The 22,927-nt window shown below is 41.9% G+C and overlaps 1 protein-coding gene and 1 pseudogene across 3 annotated transcripts in view; one reads left to right on the forward strand and one right to left on the reverse strand.

The window, feature by feature from the left end:
• The first annotated feature begins 1,314 nt into the window (after nucleotides 1–1,314).
• The window catches only part of LOC126458335 (uncharacterized), a 214,863-nt gene continuing 193,250 nt past the window's right edge, over nucleotides 1,315–22,927 (forward strand). For 2 of the 3 annotated variants that reach the window (XM_050095295.1, XM_050095300.1), the window contains exon 1: nucleotides 1,315–1,447. The gene's annotated coding sequence lies outside the window, so the exon portion shown is untranslated. Of the gene's footprint in view, nucleotides 1,448–1,491; nucleotides 1,509–22,927 lie in introns of those variants that run through there. The other variant, XM_050095299.1, reaches the window with a different exon arrangement.
• On the reverse strand, nucleotides 22,007–22,123 carry LOC126458944 (5S ribosomal RNA; annotated as a pseudogene).

Genomic DNA, 22,927 nt, shown 5'->3' on the forward strand with positions numbered 1-22,927 from the left:
CCCGTTGCAAGACAAACATGCAAAAACGGGGCAGCCTTACAGCTAATGTGAACGAGTCTTGCGTGTGTGGAACAACGCAAGATCTGGGTCACTTGCTGGTATGTCCTCTACTGGAAGAGCCGCAAGGCAGGACTTGATTGGGGCAAATGACAAGGTCATCAGAAAAGCTGACTCGACACGGAAATGAATGAATGGACGCAACTTGATTTTTTTCGAGATGATAACTAATATAAGATAAACATCAACAAAAGCAAACCGAGGATAATGGAATGTAGTCGAATTAAATCGGGTGATGCTGAGGGTATTAGATTAAGATATGAGACGCTTAAAGTAGTAAATGAGTTTTGCTGTTTGGGGAGCGAAATAACTAATGATGGTCGAAGTAGAGAGGATATGAATGTAGACTGGCAATGACAAGGAAAGAGTTTCTGAAGAAAAGAAATTTGTTAACATCGAGTACAGATTTAACTGTCAGGAAGTCTTTTCTGAAAGTATTTGTATGGAGTGTAGCCATGTAGTGAAACGTGGACGATAAATAATTTACAGAAAAAGAGAATAGAAACTTTCGAAATGTGGTGCTACAGAACAATGCTGAAGATTAGATGGGTAGATCACATAACTAATTAGGAGGTGTTGAATAGAATTGGGAAGAAGAGAAATTTGTGGCACAACTTGACTAGAAGAAGCGATCGATTGGTAGGACGTATTCTGAGGCATCAAGGGTTCACCAGTTTAGTATCGGAGGGCAGCGTGGAGTGTAAAAATCGTAGAGGGAGACAAAGAGATAGAAGAAGCGATCGATTGGTAGGACGTATTCTGAGGCATCAAGGGATCACCAGTTTAGTATTGGAGGGCAGCGTGGAGGGTAAAAATCGCAGAGAGAGACCAAGAGATGAATACACTAAACAGATTCAGAAGGATGTAGGTTACAGTAGGTACTGGGAGATGAAGAAGCTTGCACAGGGTATAGTAGCATGGAGAGTTGCATCAAACGAGTCTCTGGACTGAAGACCACAACAAAAACACGACTAAAACCTTGTGACTACCCCTCGTACGAGCAGAAGCGAGTTGGGCCCAGAATAGCGACCGCCGGTAAGCTGTATTCAGCGTCCACTCACTAGCCACGAGTAGTCAACTGAGAGCAGAAATTCGTCCGCCTAATAGGGGCCTAGCAAGAGGCCGCACAGAGCCAGCGAGCAGCAGCAATCTACGCTGCGCGCACTGAGGAGGCGCCTTATCAGCTCCGGATGCTGTGGACCGGCGCGCGTTGCTCAATGCGTAATCCGTGACGCCGACTGGAGAGGCACACACATCTCTGCCTGCGCCAGTCGTACGGCGCCGCGGGGAGGCGAGAGGAGCCGAAGCATCGCAGCCCGCCAACAACTCTGCTTCTCCGTGTGGGCGGCGCTGTCTGTCACGTGGCCCGCGTGACGTCATCACCACTGCTGTACGTACCAAAGTGATCCAGTCGTACACCGTCGCGGCTGCTATTGTGGCTGTCCGCTTCGGTAAGAGTGAACTTAAGGGTATCCGTGGCCTTGTCCGTTTCGTACTGCTGTTTGGAAACGGTTCACTTGATGGATGATAGGAACAGAACACGGCCGCAGGCGGTTGATACGCGTAGCCAACAACATTGCCCGTTCGTAATTTTCTGTGTTTCGTAAATGAAGCTAGCTTGTATTTTGTTTCACTTGTAGCTTTTTAAGATGGCCAGTTAGGTCCCAGCCTAACCAAAAATTCGGAAATCATCACATATTTGGAAAAAAGAAACAGCCAAATGTTCGTGACAACTAAGATTATAAATAGAGGGTATTGAAAAGAAGTATCCATATTTTCAGAGCTGGTAATATGGACCAAAACAAGAAAAAAATGTCCAGTAAACACGGGGTGAGCTGTGAGCTCTACATCGTCTTGGCTACAGTGAAAACCATCTCTTCTACTGGGGGGCCTGTGCTTTCCACATTTTGCGAAGTGGTATTATGGATCAAAACAAAAAAAGTCCGGTAAACACGGGCTCTTAAATGCATTATCTTAAGAGCTATGAGTTCTCATTCATTAGAAGAAATGTGTTTCGCAGTAGCGAAGATGAACAAGTGTTCAGAGATCTTAAAGTGTACATTTAAGATCCAGATTTACATTGGTCATTATTTTTTGTTTTGGTCCATTCAACCACCTCTCAAAATATGAATTACTTTTGTGCCACCCTGCATTATTGCAGCTCGTGAATGTACTATCAGGCTACAACCTACAAACAACATCAAAAATCGTGCAATATTCGGAAAAAATAGTCAAATATTTGTGCCAGCCAAGATTACAAGATTGAGTGTTTCTCATTGGCTACCGTATACCGTGACCTGATTGGCTGCGAACAACGATAACGAACTGCCAACAGCAGCACGCAGCGGAAGGGCAACTGACACCGTAAGTGCACTTTAACCACCGCTTCAGTAACTTTTTGTTTATTTCTTCCATGACAGCAACCCTTGTTTTTCATTTTAACTCAGGAGTCACGCAGCAAAGGAGGCATACATTATTTCGATGTATTCTCGAAGCGTGATAGTTGGTGATGGTAGTGGCATACAAAAGAAATATGGAGAGGGGGGTGGGGAGGCCGGTAGAGGGGAGTAGATAAGTATTTCCTTGGACATGTTTCATGCGCAGTGAAGGTTAATTTTATCTTGTTTTTGTTGGATGCTGTAATTGGAATTACACGTTAAGAATACATGTGACGTAAGAATGACACCAAATATCTTTTTTACTTTGTTGCCTTTTCATAAACAGTATAAAATATACCAATGGACGCACGACTACTGATATTTTTGCAAATTATGTCATTATTTTCATAGAGGGATAATGTCTATGGACTGAGCATTTAGTTGTACAGAATGAAACTTTCTTCTTTTTCTGCCAATCTAGGGTTACACCTTCCTGCCTCTTGTGGCATGACCATCTCTTCATCGGGCTTTCCGCACTCCTCCTTCCAGTAGGATTGTATTCCATTGTTTGTCGAGGTGTTCACTGAGTTAACATACGATGAACATGCTCTTTCCAATCTTGCTTTCGTTGTAGCACTTTTTCAGTTAATGGCTGAACCCCCCTGTTCTTTGCTGATTTCTTCATTCCGTATTTTGTCTTCTATTGTGCAGCTATGGACGGATCTAACTGAACTTGATTTCTGATCTTTGAAATTATCTTGGATCTTTTGACCTTAATTTCCAACTTTCTATTCCTTATAGCTCTGTGGTTACTGCCATGACTTCATAAAATTTCGTATGCGTTTCTCCTTCCGTTTTACCCTTTAAGGTTCTTCTTACCATGTCACATTTATGTTGATGTGTGTTAATTTTTTACTCACGTGTTTCTCTTCTTAAAATGAAAATCGTGGGGTGTACGTAATACATAACTGATGCATCAATAGCCCATCTCCTTACTATAACTCTACTTAATGTCTGATGCTCGACATTCATCTAGTATTCTGTAATGCTTCTGCCCCAAGTTTTTCATTTATAGCTATTAGAAATCCGCACTCACAAATGTTCAGGACTATCCGTATGGAGTATAGACTCTATATGATGCCAGGAAAAATAATTTTATACTTTTCAGTCTGATTTAAAAACATGCTACTTTACAAATAAGTTTTTATTCAAACAATTATTTTACGGTGTGCTTATTACTCAGAAAGAAACTAGCAGTGATGCTGCACATCATTTGTGGAATACGTGATGATAAAATCTGTGCTACGAAATGTACATTGGCGTCAAATAAAATAGCTGCTTTAAGTCAGCTACTATACCGTGGACGTTCTCACAATAGCTCACTCAAGTAAATATGACTGTTACTCTTGTTGCTTGTTTTTCAGCGAAATAGATACTCCCGATTTGTTCACAGTATTAGTTTTGATAAGGAAAAGGGGAGGAAGACAAGGGATTGAGGAATGCCAAAGAACTTGCGATGTGACGCTCTAGCTATCTGGTAGCTACACAGGTTGCAATTAAAACTGCAACATGTCACTTATTGCGCATGCAGTGTACATGACAGATTCGTGTACGTAGCGTTGTAAAATTACAGTAGGCTACCGTAACACTACCAAAAGAGTAGACTATGGTAATTTTCCTAATAACTTTTGTCAGTTAAGGTCATGTCCGCATTAGCTGTACGACGTGTGTGTTACATACCTATCGGGCGTTACCTTGTAACGATCGTTTTCTTCACATATAAGATCAGTGTCTTACGAGATTTCCCTAAAAACCGAAAACGGTGAATCGTCTAGAAACAGAGTGAGGATATATAAAGAACTGGGCAGTCTACAGAACATATTTGTTCTAGATAGTTATCCTCATGTCTATTGTATTGTATTGTATGTTAACCGGGGGCCTAGAAACGTCGGAGAGGCTCCGTCCCCGCCGCAGCCGCAGTGGTCCACAACTCACGAAGACTACCGCAGTCCACTTCACCCCTCCGCTGCCCCACAACGAACCCAGTGTCATTGTGCGGTTCGGTCGCCGGTGGACCCCCGCCCCCCCCCCTCCCACCCACCTGGGAATGTCTCACACTGGACGACTGTAGCCTCTATGTTGGCGTGGTAGAGTAATGGTGGTGTACGCGTACGTGGAGATGGTAATGGCTCTGAGCACTATGGGACTTAACAGCTGATGTCATCAGTCCCCTAGAACTTAGAACTACTTAAACCTAACTAACCTAAGGACAGCACACACAACCATGCCCGAGGCAGGATTCTAACCTGCGACCATAGCGGTCGCGCGGTTCCAGACTGAAGCGCCTAGAACCGCTCGGCCACTCCGGCCGGCCGTACGTGGAGAACTTGTTTGGGCATCAATCGCCGACATAGTGTAGCTCAGGCGGAATAAAGGGAACCATCCCGCATTCGCCTAAAAACCATCCACAGACTTGTCGGCTCACCGGACCTCGACACAAGGCTGCCGGGCAGATTCGTGCCGGGGACCAGCAGCTCCTTCCCGCCCGAAAAGCTGTGCGTTAGACCGCACGGCCAACCGGGCGGGGCCTCATGTCTGGACTCAAGAATAAACAGTGTATGCAGAAAAACTGAAATTATCAATGTTGCATTCAGGTTTTATTTGAAAATTGTTGAATTCAACGTGCATCAGAGTGATGTCGTAGTAACAATAAAAAAAAACCAAGAGAGATTTATCATATAGCGCTGGAAGATGGAATTTCCCCAACAAAAATTAAAAAAAAAAAAAAAAAACGCAAAACAAAAATATATCAAACATCATTTCACTACTTCGTCGAACTTATATAAAACATATTTCTGTTATTCAGAATTAACTTACGCGTTTATCAATAATAGCAGAAATTCTTGCCTTTGATCATGATGAGCAATGTTTTATAGAGTACTGAATAACAACAGTAATTATATATACTTATTTATGTTTATGCATGCAAACTGTACTTGCATCAAAAGTAATTGCTTTGGTTACATGAAAGTGCAGAAGTTATGCGATCAACTAATTTTTACTATAAAACGCCATTTTAAAGTACGCAATGGCCTAACACTGAAAGATGTGAGGGTCTAATTATTTGCAAAACGAACAAACAAACAGAAACAAAGAGAGGGTGCCGACTCCCAGTTTCTTTATTAGACATTCGTTTTTGTTTCCTTCCCTATCAACTATACTAATATTACCGGTAATCCTACCATTTCTTGCGTCCTTTGTGTAGTGTACCAAAGCTACCGAACGGTAGTTCTGGTAGAGTGAAGCTCTACATGTACGTTCGTCCCATGGTGCTTCCACTCTGCGCCAGCGTTCATCCATCATAATGTCAGTCTCTCGTTAATCCATCACCTTTCTGTGGCTAGAGATCTGGAGAACACTCTGGCTAGGGCAGCCACCAACAGTTCTCAAACGCGATGTATCAAGACAGTACAGGGAATATGCGGTCTTGCTTAATCGTGTTGAAAGATAGCATTAAAAAAACATCGAAGCCATCGGTCTTAACAAGTCCTACATTTGTTTCTTAGTGTCACAAATTATCGGTTATGTGAACCAGAGATTATCGTATTGTGCATCCGATGGCGCCTCTTCAGTCACGCCACGTGCTGGGTCCGTTTGAGGACGGTGATAACAATCTGCCGAAATTACTTGTACTCTGAGCCTCCACTCGTGGTTATGCTCATCGTGATGCTGTTTACAGGACAGAGAATAGTGTGAAGAAGAGGATGTGTCGCTCCAGTGTTGCCGTTTGGCGATGTACTGTCGCCATCTCTCTCTCTCTCTCTCTCTCTCCCTCTCTGCTGACGCATCAAATGAAGCCACAACAAAGGAGCCTAGCTGACAGTCCGTGGCGCTGCTGAGGTTGTCTCACTGTCTGTGTGGACACATTTTGAGTTGCAAACAAGCCTGTTATCTGCCCTCAAGGTCTTGTACACGACTTCGTACTCAGCGGTAAGGAGAGCTGGGCTACAGAGCAATGTGGTAGCTGTCGTCGTAGGAAAGCTGGAAAAGAACGGAAATGACTGACGAATAAGATAATACAACAAACAGAAGATTTATTTATGCAACTTGTATTCTCCAACCTTACGAAGACTCATTGCAAATAATGATGTAAGAATTAGAGTTCACCTATCACAAGGACGAAGCACAAATGAAGGTGAAGTAGCATAGTGCTCCAAGTGCCAGTGGGCTCAGCAGCGTCACCGGCTGTCCTAAATTATAGCAGCAGACGTGGCTTGTGGTGCAGAGCTGCTGCAAGTGTGGCTCAGTGGATGCGCACCATTGGGTCCAATATGACTGCTATCGGCGTGAGACAAAAATTTGCCATTCTGTACCAACCTTGATATGCCGTGGGGCGGTATCAATAAGTGATACCAAACGAGCAATATGACGTGGCTGTACAGCCTTGAATGGCTGACCGAACAATACGACTGTCGCATGGAACCGTTGAGATCCTGCGTGGCGCTGTTGATCCTATCAACTCCATAATTGACAGTCGTGGGACTCAATCAGTTCCAGCAAGAATATGACGAGACGATAAACTGTAGCTTCAACACGTCAAGATCCTGCTACTGTTCAATCCGACACCTGGTGACATGTGTTTCTTCTTCCTACAGCAGACATAACACCTTCTTATAAACATTCAAATGCGATTTCTGCCGCCTGATCTGTCCTTATAAACAGAATGAACATGATATAATTGCGTAGGCTTCCGCGACCAGAGTCAGTCGACATAAAAGTTTTCTGGGTTTGGTACCGCGTCATAATGTAAAAACTACTGCTGCTATAGAAAAGCCAACGTTTCGGCCACGATTGCAGCGGCCTTCTTCTGGGTCTAATGGCGCGTTCTAGCTATGCAGTGTCCTTTATATTTTGTTGTTAGTGTTCACTGCGCATGCCATTACGTCATAATTTCAAAAAGGTAGTTGGTTTATTGGTCGCTTAAGGAAGAAGGAGAGGGAAGTTTATTTTAATAGATTATTGCGGTGGAGGGACAACGTGACCTATGTTGTCTATTGGCTCTTGTGTTATGTACCATGATTGGTGGTCACCGTCGAATGAGAAGTTTGCTGCTGTTTACCAGCTGCTGGACGTCGGCCGCGCGGCGGCAGTTACTCGCCGGTAGTGCTCGTGCCTCGTGTTGACAGTGCGGTCTGTTGGGCTCTGATTGCTGGCAGCCAAGATGGGGCAAGCCTGAGCCCATCCTCCCTGTTCATGTTGTTAGGGTGTTTAAGTATTTCGATGGCCTCTGATTATCACATAGGCGGAGGAGGTGGAGATTAGTGTTTAACGTCCCATCGACAACGAGGCCATTAGAGTCGGAGCACAAGCTCGGGTTAGGGAAGGATGAGGAAGGAAATCGGCCGTGCCCTTTCAAAGGAACCATCCCGGCATTTGCCTGAAGTGATATAGGGAAATCACGGAAAACCTAAATCAGGATGGCCGGACGCGGGATTGAACCGTCGTCCTTCCGAGTGCGAGTCCAGTGTGCTAACCACTGCGCCACCTCGCTCGGTATCACATAGGCGCTGAGCACGGATTGCCAAAGAGCGGATGCCAGAGTTCTTCTGCGCTGGGTGGTGGTAGGATTGGGCGTGCAGATACATGTCAGTATGTGTGGGCTTACGATATACTCTGTGCCCCAGTGTGCCCTCCGTTCTCCTGTTCACTTCGACGTCTAGAAATGGGATAGTACCATTCTTTTCTACTTCCGCAGTGGCAGAACATTACCATGACTGCGGAAAAGAAATAAAATTCAACGAAGCCTGTGTGTTGGCCAAGCAGCCAATTATGACGAAAAGCAAGATGAGAGAGGCTATCGAAATACTTAAACACCCTAACAACATGAACAGGGAGGATGGACTCAGGCATGCCCCGTCTTGGCTGCCAGCAATCAGAGCCCAACAGACCGCACTGTTAACACGAGGCACGAGCACTACCGGCGAGTAACTGCCGCCGCGCGGCCGACGTCCAGCAGTTGGTAAACAGCAGCTAACTTCTCATTCGACGGTGGCCACCAATCATGGTACATAACACAAGCGCCAATGGACAACAAAGGTCACGTTCTCCCTCCACCGCAACAACCTATTAAAATAAAGTTCCCTCTCCTTCTTCCTTAAGTGACCAATAAACCAACTACCTATTTAAAATTATGACGTGATGGCATGCGCCGTGAACACTAACAACCAAATATAAAGGACACTGCATAGCTAGAACGCGCCATTAGACCCAGAAGAAGGCCGTTGCAATCGTGGTCGAAACGTTGACTTTTCTATAACAGCAGTAATTTTTACAATATGACGCGGTACCAAACCCAGAAAACTTTTATGTAGAATGACCATGATGTTACTCCTTTCTAGGTTGTACGTTTAGACTTAAGTACGCATCATTTGCATGTCAAAGCATGAACGCTTCGAGCCAGTCTGACACTTGTTACACGCCGTCTTCATGATGTTGCAGTTTAAGTGGCCAGAAGTGTAGCAGTCTCACTGTGTTTGTGTGCTTACGTTGGTCACGATGCTATACGCGTGACCGCGAGTATTGAGTAATACACAGCCTGACGTCATCTGACATGTCGGTTGCTGGCGCATCAGAGGCAACTAGGAAACCACAGAATGATTATGCAAAAGCGCCTGGCTGCCTCTCCCTCTCGCAGTGGATCCTTCAGCGCCGATAACACCGCAGTGCTTAACGAAGCCTGTTCGCAGCTTGCGGTGACCACTGGAAGAAGGAACGGAGTTGGTGATTTAGCGTCACGTCGACTACGGTGCCATTTGAGACTAATATGCAGTTTCAGATTACACAAGAATGGGAATCGGCCGTAGTATTTTCTACACGTATACTTCGCAAGCTAAGTTTCCGGGTGTGGCGGAGCGTACTTCTGGTGCACTTCGCCTGTTCTCTGTTCCACTCGGGAAAAGCGCATGGGAAGAACAGCTGCCAATAAACCTCCATACGGTCTCCGAATTCTTTGATTTTCGAATGCTTAGTTCGTTAGGCATATGTGGGAGGAAGCAATATGTTGTCCGACTCATCTCGGGATTTCAAAAGTAAACATCTCCGTGATACACAACGCATCGCTTGTGGCATCTGCCGATGGAGTTTGCTGATGTTCTCAGAAACGCAAACAGACGATCCAGTGACGAAACGCGCCGCTCTTAGTTCTCTATCCATGCCATTAACTCAATTTGGAAGGATTACTGACTGATGACAAATACTCAACAGCTATCCGAACAAGTGTTTTGCTCCTCAGTATACAGAAGACGAATAATATACAATATTTCAAAAATATAATAGCCATTGCTGAAAAATAATGACAATTTAATAATCCGTTTCACCCTTCTGATGCATCATCAGATTATATACAAGGAAATGGAATAATAAAAATTAATATGGAAAAGCAGGAAGGGGTCCTATCATGCCCCTCTACAATGAGTAATTAAGTAATTTAAAAATAGTCGTAAGGGAAAACTTACGTAGTATGCTGTAAATAAGCGTTTGTCAAAACGTACGAGATAGGCCTTGAAGCTATAAGTCAAATATCGCGGTAATAAGTTTCGAAAGAACAGGCAAAAGGAGCAAAAAAACGCTAGGAAGCCAGGGCAGACATTGCAAATTTTACCTTAAATACACCAACCAGCACCCAGAGACGTAGAAGCACAGAGCTAGGATCACGCTTATAAATCCGTAAATATCTGGCGTCATCTGTATACATAGCAGTAGTTTCCTTAAGACAAACATGTAACCATATACGTCAAACCAGAGGAAAACTGTACTCCGCGTGACGTTTAGTAACGGAAAAAATGGTTCAAATGGCTCTGAGCACTATGCGACTTAACTTCTGAGGTCATCAGTAGCCTAGAACTAATTAAACATAACTAACCTAAGGACATCACACACATCCATGCCCAAGGCAGGATTCGAACCTGCGACCGAAGCGGTCGCTCGGCTCCAGACTGTAGCGCCTAGAACCGCACGGCCACTCCGGCCGGCAGTAACGGAAACCCCAGCTAGGTGGCGTTGATACACGTAAAATAGAAATTACTGCATTTAAGATATGATGAACAGTTATAATACACAACAACAACAAAAATTACAAACGTATAGAAACGAATTACAAACAATGGCAGAAAAGATGATAAAAGTAAAAAGTACTGACGTGCAGCTTGAATGTATGGAAAAAGTGCTGCCCTAGAATTAGCAGCGGACAGCCTACGCACTAATATGTACAACCAGATACGGTATAATTATCATGATAGGGCCATGCTCCCTTTTCGTATTAATATTTTCCTATTTTCCCCTTTCTTTTTTAGGTAATCTGGCGATGCCCAAAAAGGGTGAAACGCGTTATTAAATAATCGTTATTCTACAACCAAGGCTGTTTTATTTTTGAAATACTTGGTAACGGTTGCTGTACAGCCAGCCAATGCAGTGAAAAGGTTTTAATATACAAAAGTACGAGAAACAAGAAGAATACGTGCTAATGGAAGGCTAAGAAGGTAGTACTCGGATTAGAAAGACGGGGATGTAGCCCTGCCCCCCCCCCCCCCCCTTATTCTTCAGACTATAAACTGAAGAAGCAATGACGGAAATAAGTGAAAGGCTCAAGAGTGGGATTAAATTTCGGGGTGAAATAATGTAAATGACAAGATTCACTGATGATATTGCTGTCCTTAGTGAATGCGAGGAAGCGCTGCAGGTCTTGTTGAATGGAATGAACAGTCTACTGGGCACATACACTGAGGATTGAGAGTAAACCGAGGAAATACGGATCTAATGAGGACCAGCACAAATGGCACCAACTTAACATCAAAATTAAAACTAAATTCCTCCTAAACAGGCAATGAAGGCCCAACAGCACCGACCGCCAGCCGTGTCATCCTCAGCCCAAAGGTGTCACTGGAGGCGGATATAGAGGGGCATGGGGTGAGCACACCGCTCTCCCGGCCGTATGTCAATTTACGAGATCGGATCTCAATCAAGTAGCTTCTCAGCTACCCCCTCTTGCCAACAGCGCTCGGCAGATCGGATGGTCACCGATCGAAGTGTTAGCCAAGCCCAACAGTGTTTAACTTCGGTGACCTGGCGGGAACCGGTGTTACCACTGCGGCAAAGCCGTTGGCTTAACATCAAAATTGGAGACCACAAAGTAGACAAAAGGGCTACCTTGAAAGCAAAATAATACATGATGGACAAAACAAGAAGAATATAAACAGCAGGCTAGTACAGGAAACGACGGCGTTGTTGATCAAAAGAAGTCTACAAGGAACTTCTGAGAATGTACGTTTGGAGCACGACACTTTATATAAGTGAATCACGGACAATAACCAGAGCAGCAGAGAATAGAAGCATTTGAGACGTGGTGCTATAGAAGGTTTTTGAAAATAGGGTAAAGTGATAAGGTAAGAAATGAGAACGATCTCTGACGAATAGACGAGGTGTAGAACGTGTGGCAAACATTGACAAGAAGGGACAGGTTGATACTTGTGTTAAGACGCCAAAGAATATCTACCACGATACTTGAGGACGCAATAGAGGGTAAAAATATTTAGGGGAAGACAGAGATCTGAATATATCCGACAAACAACTCAGAACGTTGAGTGCAAATGCAATTCTGAGACGAAGAGGTTGGCACAGGAGAGGAATTTGTGACGGTTAGAATATCCATGATGCAAAAAAAAGAAAAGAGATATTCTTCCAAGGATCACAGCCTGGCATCTGCATTTGCTACAGTTAGTATTTTGTGGTCATTCAACTTTAGGTCGATCCGAACGATTCGTGCTAAAGATCATACGGTAGCTACTGTCTCCAATACCATCATGCTTCGTGACACCCACGCCAAATCAGAATCTGAGTGGCCAATTTTGGCTTTGAACTACTCTGTGCAAGTAGTGCTGTTCTGGAATGCTTGTACTGAAATACTGCATAATGCGCACGTAGATGGTAAACAAAAAATTCAACAGTATTAAAAACTTACATTCGTGAAGATCTGTGTGTGTGAGATTTACGAGATATATCTCGATTAAAGTAACGCCATTTAACGCTTTACAGAAGTTTACAACAGCCGGGGATGGTGAATCCAAAGGCGAAATACTTCGGCCGAAAGACGCTTCCAGTATTACAAAGCAGAATGAAAACTGCGCTCAGAGAAAAAGAAAACCAAGAGGCTGCAAGTTATCTGCAAGAAACAAAGTCCAAGGATGGCGTGGAATAGCTGAACCATTACATAGGAATAATGTGTAGCATTTCAAGGAGAACGCGCTGGATAAGTACCATGCCGCAAATAGAGTAAAAACCTTAATTTTTAGCATACAAAGTTTCCAAATAGCCAACTTATGTTAAAGTTTGCGTTGACATGACCTTCAAAACGAGTTACATTTGGCGAATGTGATATTTTGGTGTAAGTGTAACAGATAAATGCGTGCATGATTCCGGCGCTGAGATAAAATGTTTAGGTCACCCCAACGATAAAACCGCAAAAATTTGCGAGGTTGCCGACAAGAATATTTTTAAATGTGCTACGGCTTTAGTCGCACATCCACTCTTAGTATCGGCCAGGCGAAAAACTGAAGGGTGAGACTAGCTGGTGCAGTGGTTAACACGCTGGCCTTCTCTTCCAGAGAACCTGAATTCAGTTCCTTGTCCGTCAGAATTTAAATCTTGACACCTGGTCAAGTTCCTTTCGATAGAATTCCGACTATTTCGTTCTTGTTTCTAACTGGACGTTAAACTCTGAATTTATTTCTTTTTTTCCTTGAATCACTAACCAAGGGTGGCAGCCCATTCTACTATGAGAGCAGGTACCGATGCGAGTCTCAACTTTCTGATACGTTGGCTTTTCAGAATAGGCCATGAATGTTCTTTCGCATCTACTTCTCGTATTCAGTAATAGCACCTAATTATTTGCAAGAACCGACATACAGTCCTCGGAGAATATCCGCAATCACTCGCTGTAAAATTGATTTTTTCTGACCGTCTAGATTGTTTTGAAATTTTTAGATGACTGGTTTCGTTTCTACAGGAACCATTCTTGGATCTATACATAAATATAAAATAAAAATAGACATATACTCTACGATTTAAAGCCGTGTGTTATACCGTATTATCAGACATCAAATGTACTAGAACATACATGACTGTCTCCGTTACAAGAGAAATCGGTCCAGCTTGTAACCAAAATATGCATGCTACGTCACAGGATGAAAAAGTAGTTTGCTAGAATCCTCGTTATTCATGTAGCCCGCAAGGTAACTGCCAATACGTGGCATCTGGTAAATTAGACAGATGTGAATGACAAATACATTTTAAATTAATGTTATCTTGTTGCTGCTGAAGTTCTCGGAAGTACTTGATTGAGTCTTATGATCTGTCACCTGTAAAAACATTATGAAAACTTCACAAAAACATGCAATTTGAACGGCAGATGGCTCCTGCCAAACCACAAGTTGTAATCAATTCAAGAAGAGTATTCTCAACAATAAAACCTTGTTATTAGTTTTATTTTCGATGTATTTTTCTTTCGTACGTGACAACGGGGATTCTATGATTTTTTTTTAGAAATAATTTTTTCTCCTACCAGTCATGATTTTCTTTTATTTATATCTTACACGACGCCTATAGAGAAATGACTCCCATTTTCAAGTGCGTTTTTGTCAATGTACTGTGCCATACACAAAGAAAAACGACTCGGAAACGGGAATCATTTCCCTATACGCATCATCTAAAATACAAATAAAAGAAAATCGTGATTGGTAGCAGAAAATTTATTTATAAGCAAACCGATTGTTTCCACAGTCGGAGGTTTTCATTAACTATCCATAATGGATCAAATCAAACGTGGATTCTACCAGACCGCTAATTTAGCCTGCGACGTAGCATCTCAGGTGACCTTGTTGCTGTTTGATGGAGGCTGTCCTCCATATATTAACGTTCGAATAAGTGCCTTGTTGTTTCAATGGCTGTCCCGGCAAATTGTTCTGCATCAAAAAAAAAAAAAAAAAAAAACCAAACAAAGAGATGAAGAGGTGATTCGTACTAATTGTTCGATTCTATAATTTAATTTCGTACACCGCTTGCAGATTGGTCCTTTGTGTTACATTCTCTTCTAAAGCCGGCTTGTTCCTCTAGGTAATTAAATTTTAAGGTGTTTCTTTCGTGGTTGGTGATGACATTAATGAATATCTGGTAAATTTCTCACAGTGACCAGAGATTTCTTGACAGTCTTGTCAAGTAGAATAATTTGTGTTTTGTTCCAGTATGGATGAATCGCCCTTCTCCTCAGACATTGTGTGTTCAGGTTTGGATGTTTGTATTATTTGGCTTCCACGTTCATCAATTTCTAACAAAACTTCATTGTTTCCGTTCGCCTTCAGTTTCGCTACGCTCAGTTGGCTTTATGCATCTCATCAGACAGTACAACCGTAATGCTACTTTTTACTTTGTTAATTCTCTGTGTTTGTTGTTCATCTCTTCAACTACGCGAAGAAATCTCCAAACGCTTGTACTTAATTCTCACAGCCTTTACTTCCGTGTCGTATGGTATCTTAGCCGATGTAACAGGGTCGCTTCCAGTTCTATTAAATCGTGAAGAGGTTGGGCGTGGGCCATCGTCGAATGACGACTGTTAAGTTTGCCGCACATTCATTTCTACCGTTCGTTACACACTGTGTGAAACGTGAAACTGCTGAAAATTACCTTCTGAATATTCGGAAGTTCCTGACGGCACTGCAGCACTCCATCGCTAACGAAAGACAGTAGCAGAAGACGTTCAACTTCCTAACGACGCCTTGCATACAAGGATATGATACTGTAGTCAACAAAAACTGCACGAGTGCCACACTCCTGCTGGGTTCGTTGTATTACATTTGTTTCATTTAACTTCGCATTTCTAATGTTAAATATTATAGTCGCATTTTACCGGATTACAGAACTGTTCAGTAGCTTGTAAACCGCTGTACGTCTGTTTCTCTCTGCGGCTGCTTACTCCACCAATACGTTCTGACCACTCCCTGCTTTCATATAGCACAGTTTAAATGGAACACTGAACGACGTTGACGTCAGACATCGTTTCTGTCCACACTGCTGCTAACTTTTGCCTTTTGGTCCTTCTGCCTCCATCTCACTACCGCCACTTTCTTTCTGAAAACGTCTTACGATTACGAACAGGTTTTCTCCATTCTGATCGGTGAATTTGTTTCTTTTTTCTTTGCTAATCAATGCAAACTGTGTACTGCTTCTTCTTGAATTACCACTACCTTTTCTGCGCTTTAACATTTTCCTGAATCGAACCTTAACTCTCCTAACATTACCGCAGTTAATATTTTACGTGCATCAAATAGCACAAACATAGGTTTTATCTCTTGGCTTTTTTCGTTAATGTTGCTACGGAGACACATTTATTAGGCATCATTGTTAATACCTAATGGTTCATAATCTTCACACAATAATTGCGTTCACTGTATATCACGTCTGCAGCTGTTGAAGTCTCCGCAGATGATTCACAAATCCCACGCATTTTACTGTTCTTTTTATTTTAATATCTGCTTCATGAGGAGCATGACGTGATTGTCTTCGTCATCAGACTCTATTATGTGTATGAAAACATTCGGGGCAAATTTTTATTGCGTATTAACTTGGCCCTGCTTTGCTGTGACTCAGTCTACTTAAATACAAAAGAAAGAAGATAGAAAGCGCGCGTTTCCGATGTATATGGGAGTTGGATATACGTCCTGATCTCTTTCCTTCTCCTCTCTCTGTCCATCACCCCTCCTCCTTTCCTTGTTGTCCGTCTTCTCTTGCTCCCACCTCCTCTCTCTCTCAGTCCGTCACTTCCTCCCCACTTTCTCTGCCCATTTCCTCCCACCCGTCTGTCCATTTCTTCTCTCCCTCTCCCTGACCTATACATATATAAAGTATGTATTGTAGTCGTTTATTAGTAGAATGTAAAATTTAAAGTAACTCGTACATTTTGAGATTTTTGGTAATAATGTTTTCCATTTATATACGTCCATATATTACAGAATTAGGTACCTGAAAACATGCCCACATTAGAATTCAACGTTTCGTCAAAATTTCAAAGCAATCAGCGAAAGTCATCAGAAGATCAAAACCAACTGAAAAACGATTTAGAAAGGATATCAGAATGGTACGAAAATTGGCAATTGACCCTAAATAATGAAAAGTGTGAGGTCATCCACACAAATCATCATCATCATCATTTAACAGTTCCAGTTTCCCAGGTACTGGTAATGAGCCTCTTCCACTTCGTTCTGTCCAAATACACGTGTTCACGGAGCACATCATCCACCGTCCGTCCTCTGGTCACTAGGTTAGCCGTAATCAAGTCCATCCATCGGGTTCGAGGTCTTCCTTGAGGTCTTTTCCCATCCACCTGTCTTTTCAAATTTATTTTTGGCTGTTCTAGTTGGCTCCATTCTCATCACATGCCCGTGATGTAACACATCTACTAAAGAGAATGCCTACACTACGCTTGTCCGTTTTCTTTTGTAGTACTGCTGCGCGGTCTGAGCTCCTTACCAAATAGGATTAACGGAGTATGTCGAGAAAGTTCAAAGAAGAGCAGCATGTTTTGTATTATGGCGAAACAGGGGAGAGAGTGTCCCGTACATGATGCAGGATTCGGGATGGACACCATTAAAACGAAGTCGTTTTCCGTTGCGGCGGAATCTTTTGACGAAATTTGAATAATCAGCTTTCTCCATAGAATGCAAAATGTTTTGTTAACGCCGACCTACAAAGGGAGAAATGATCATCATAATAAAATCAGGGAAATCAGAGCTCGCACGGAAAGATATAGGTTTCGTTTTTCACGCGCGCTGTACGAGAGTGAAATAATGGATAATTATTGTGAAGGTGATTCGATGAATCCCTCTGGCAGGCAGTTTAATGTGATTTGCGGAGTATCAATGTAGATGTAGATGTAGGAGATTTTTCGGAAATTTGAGACGTTGAAGAAACGAACATCTACATTTGTACATATACAGAAACTGTAAATGTTACTAATCGCAAATTTCCGAAAGTTTTTGACCGAACGCTTTGTAATTTTGAAACAACGTTGCACTGAAATACGCTTTCGTTTTATATACCTATTTTTTAATATATGTAACAATTTTTTGTAAATTTAATATTAGGAAATAGTTGTTACAAAAATCTCAAAAAGTTATACTCAGACACGCGTATGTATTAAAGAAATAGGCCTAGGTACCTAAAAACACGCCTGAAAGAGACTGAAACGTGTCAAATTTTCAAAACAAGCGGTCAAGAACTTTCGGAGACAAATTATTTTGAACAAACGAACATTTACATTTTTATTTATATAGATTTTGTGAAGGCTGTCGTATTGTCTTTTGAAGGTACAGCAACTGTTAATGGCTTATGAGTGATTATCAGTTTCATTCAGAGCGATATGTCCTCTAGTGCTTATTATGTCGGTAAATATTTGTCCTTTAACTCTTCCTCGTCGGATTTGCCACATCTTGTGTTGTGTGCAGAGCAGCGCCGCGCCGTCTGCGTCTGCTGCCGCCGTGCAGCAGCGCTAGGCGGCCGCTGCTGGACTACCCGTTAATCTCTGTATTTTGCGGGCCCTGTTAGTAAATGTCGTTAAACCCAATGTCGTACTAGACTAATCTGGGACCGCTCTGTAGAATGAACTCATAAAATTCCACATTAAAAAAGTTTTATTTTTAATGATAAGAAAAATATGTTTTCCGTTGCATCTGCACAATGCAAAAATGGAATTACAAACATCTGTCAAAATATTTTACGAAATATTTTATGTTCGAGCGAATATTAACTTACTTTCGCGGTCACTCGCCACCAAGCACACCGACGACCAACATCAAACTTTAGCCTGTACTTTTTCTTTGGAACTAAAAATATTCAAAAATAATTTATCAGGAAACTTAAGAAAGCAAATTTATTAAACCCTAGAATACTAAACTGGGGGGGAAAATGTTACACTGTTACAAAATCATCGTAAATTTTACTGTGAGTACTCTATATTTTATTCAAAGGAAGTCATAATTTATAGTTTATGCACTTGTCAATGACAATACCACATTTTGTATACCACATACAAAATACGTACAAAATGTCCTGTTTTACACCCTATACTGACAATACCAGTTGGGCACGAACCGCGAATGGGTACCAACTGCTATCGTAAATTTTACGAGAGTATAGTAATCTAAGGTTAAATGGCTCAACGAATGCATGAGACTAATAAATTCTTTTCTATCGATTTTGAAGTAGATCCTTTCGACGAATACTTCAGAATTTATCAATACATTAAGAATTAACTGCTAGCACGGAAGGAAACACTTTATAGCTTTTGGACACACTTTGTAACTAAATATTAAACTTGTGCAACAGACACTTGAAGAGTTGGTTGAGTTTTCCAGAGAAGTAGATAAAAAAAAGACGTAACCGGAAACATGCGATAGTAATGATTTCACAATGCAAAAAGGCTTTCGGTGAAAAGGAGTAAGCACTAATATTCCAATAATAAACTTTTAAACTGAAAAATGGTTCACGAAGAACTATGTTTGCAGACCGCAGCTATATACCGGTTCAAACCATGAATACTGGGAAAGACAGAAATGAAACGATTTGTGGCCTCTGAAATACCTCACTGGAACTCTGTCTGTACAGGCTGTTCTTTTATATTGAAATAAACACTTTCCTCCATTATTAGCGGTTAGCTATTCGCACCCTAGGTCATTATCATGCTACATCAAAATATAGACTGTTAAGCTGCAGCACACAACGGTGCAGGGAAAAGCAATATGCCAGCGCCGTCCCTAATAAGAGTTTCGTACAATTACAGTAGCTACTGGCACAATTATCACAGATATCAAGTCCATTTGTAAAACAAAAAAACAGACAAAAAGTATTATTCGTAAGAAGTTGTACCTACTTAAAACATATAGGCCATTGTATAAAAAGTAAAGAAAGTGACAGAGAACATACCACTGAAATTTGCTTACAGTGAGTAACTCGTCTCATGTAGTGCAGACACTTACTCTGCTGTGAAAATTGCTCTGTGTTCTATGGTGCTAGATATTTAAGATAGAGACAAACGCGTGTATGCTGGAGGGCACAATAGGATGCACAGTCACTCGATTAAATTTATCGTGTAAGAAACCGAAGAAAATACACAGAAAGAATGTTGGAATTTTAACTGAGGGTAGATGATAAATTTCACAACCGATAATCACGAAATGAAAAATAATTTGACATATAAAGCACAAGATAAAAAGGAACAGAGTTCATTGGAGCAAGGGGGTTAGTTTTCTTCAGGGAAACAAAACATGGAAGTGCAACTTGCAACAACACGGCTCTTATTTGCTAGAGGAAACGGTAGTCTTCAGCATCAAAAAGCAGTCTCAAGAACAGATTTTAAATGAACAGTATAAGTTTATCTAGAAGAAACATTTCTAAGAAATTACGTTAGTGATATATTTTAACGCCGTGTTTTACAATATGGAGCATTAAAGTTTAGCACAAGAATGATTCTGACACATACTGCCTCTTCAGTGAATTAACCGGCGGTGTAACGTTTCATCTCAATCCTTCTGCATCCCGTAAAAGTTATTTCTTATTTTGTAGTTATTGGTTGTGGATACTTCTTACTAACCTCAGTTAAACTTGCAATGCATTTTTCTGTGAATTTAATTTCATATTTTATGCGATAAACTTAATAATGTAATTGCCTATACCGCTGCGCCCTGTAGCAGATGTGCGTTTGTCTCTGTTTGAAATAGTAATATCAGAGAACACAGAAAAAAAATTTCTTCCACTCCATTAGACCGTCTGGTACAGCAACCGTATGTAGAATACTTGAATTAAAAATAGTCTTGGTTGCAACCTATTCTTTTATAAACAACGCGTTTCGCCTTCGTGGGGTACCTTCAGATTATCCTTAAGGACAACAAAACAAGCAAAACTTGGCGTACGGTCGCAGTTTGCACGATTCTAGATGTGAATAAGGAAATATTACTGGCCTTACAATTTTCCCTTCACAACATTTTAAAAACTCATAACACGGCTCTGCGCTAGACTAAAGCACACGTCGAATCACATGAACCCGCAGAGACCCACTCAAAAACAACTAATATAATATCGTGTAACCGCGGGATACAATTCTAAATTTCTATACATAAAAGGCAATGTTCTGACTGACTGACCCACTATTCATCGCCCAGCCCAAACCTCTAAGGATAGAGACTTAAAAGTTTGTAGAGGGTGTGGATCTTGTACTGTAGGCTTCTTTTAAGAAGGGATTGTTTTTAAATTCCGCTCTTAAGGGGGTGAAATAGGAGATGAAAGCCTATTTGAAAGTATGTTGCTATTAAAGGAATTTTGAAACTAGAATTACGAAAACTGGTATTTGGTTTCTCAATCAGAAAACAAAAAATCCGTGTTTCAGCATCTTTGGAAAATCAACCGCTAAGGGAGTAAAATAGTGGGTGAAAGTTTTCTTAAAATAAGTAATTACCGAAGAACTACTAAACGATTTTTAAGGCTACATCTATGGAAATTGGCATTTGACTTCTCGGTTAGAAACGAAAAAAAGAAAAAAAAAAAACAACGTGTTTCAATGCTTCTGGAAATTCAGCCCGTAAGGAAAAGAAATAGGAGATGAAAATTGTTAAGAAAATATTTTGTTACATTGGAAACATTTTAAAGTTATGTTTATGAAAATTGGTATTTTACTTCTTGGTTAGTTATAAAGAAATATTTGTTAGTGAATAAAAGTTGCTATGGAAATATCTTTGCAAGAAAGGAAAAGGCGTAGGTAACAAAAACTTTTGATTCCAGCTAAAAGCATCGGTTTTCGATCAGAAGTACATTCGGAAAAGACCGTGCTTATATGACCTTAATTCGCATGAAATTAGAAGGTGTTGCAGTTTGTGAACAACATAAAATTTCGATTAAATAGTAACAAAAAAAAGTGTTTGCAGGCCATACAGTCTACACGAACGAAGCAGCGAATGCTAAAGTAGTAAGTAAATCAACTGAACGAGACATGCGGCATTAAAGTCGTACCATCAGACTAAAATTGGGCAATGTAGGACTACAGTCACAAAGACGTGTGCACATTTAAGTACAGGACACAGAGCTGCCGCCATAGCTTCACGGCAGAAGCGACAAGTGGCTACACAAGGGAGCAATGGCATGAGGCTGGTATACATCCTGTCGTGCCGGTATGACTTCAAGAAGGGACAGCATGACAATCATTGAACTATATGAAAAAAAAACGTAAATTAGTTACAAACTACAGCCTTCACACACTTTATTCGGCATGTGCACTGCACTCCGTCTTCAGGCCACAAGTGGCCCATCGGGACCATCCGACCGCCGTGTCATCCTCAGTTGAGGATGCGGATAGGAGGGGCGTGTGGTCAGCACACCGGTCTCCCGGTCGTTATGATGGTTTTCTTTGACCGGAGCCGCTACTATTCGGTCGAGTAGCTCCTCAATCGGCATCACGAGGCTGAGTGCACCCCGAAAAATTGCAACAGCACATGGCGACTGGATGGTCACCCATCCAAGTGCCGACCACGCCCGACAGCGCTTAACTTCGGTGATCTCACGGGAACCGGTGTATCCACTGCGGCAAGGCCGTTGCCATTTCGGCATGTAGACGTCACTATATATATTTGGATTTTGGTTATGATATGTTCGACATGCCTTCCATCATTGAAGATGATGTGGCGCAGACGAATAACGAAATTCTATATGACCCGCTTAAGTGTCGGAACATCGATATTGACGATGACCTCCAGAATAGCTGTTTTCAGCTCAGCAATGGTTTTGGGTTTTTTGCTGTACCATTGTGTTTAATATAGTCCCACAAAAAGGTGTCGCATGTGTTCAGATCCGGAGAATATGGCGGCCAATCGAGGCCCATGCAAGTGGCCTCTGCGTATCCCACAGCCCGAATGCGGTCCCCATGGTGCTCCTCCAGGACGTCAAACACTCTCCTGCTTTAATGGGATCGAGATCCGTCTTACATGAACCGCATCTTGTCGAAATAAGGGTCTCTTTGTACAATGGGGATGCAATCATCTTCCAAAACCTTTACTTACCGTCCGGTAGTCACCGTGGCATCAGGAATATGACACCGATTATTCCGTGACCGGACTTTGCACACCAAACAGTCACCCGTTGAGGGTGAAGAAACATCTCGATGGCGAAATGTGGCTACTTAGTCCCCAAATGCGCTGCACCGTGACATTTTCACGTGCAAATGGCCGTCAACAACAAGGCGCATGCGCATCGTAATTCCTATCATGCCCCGTGCAGTTTGAAAGTCCTAATACAAACCTTTCAGAAGTTGCGACGATTTCACAGGGTATTTCAAAATAAATATACGGGTTTTAAGGCTTTGTAGCACGTATTACATTCACCATATAGTTATAAATAATACACCA

Source organism: Schistocerca serialis, chromosome 2, assembly GCF_023864345.2.
Source record: "Schistocerca serialis cubense isolate TAMUIC-IGC-003099 chromosome 2, iqSchSeri2.2, whole genome shotgun sequence".
NCBI lineage: Eukaryota > Metazoa > Arthropoda > Insecta > Orthoptera > Acrididae > Schistocerca > Schistocerca serialis.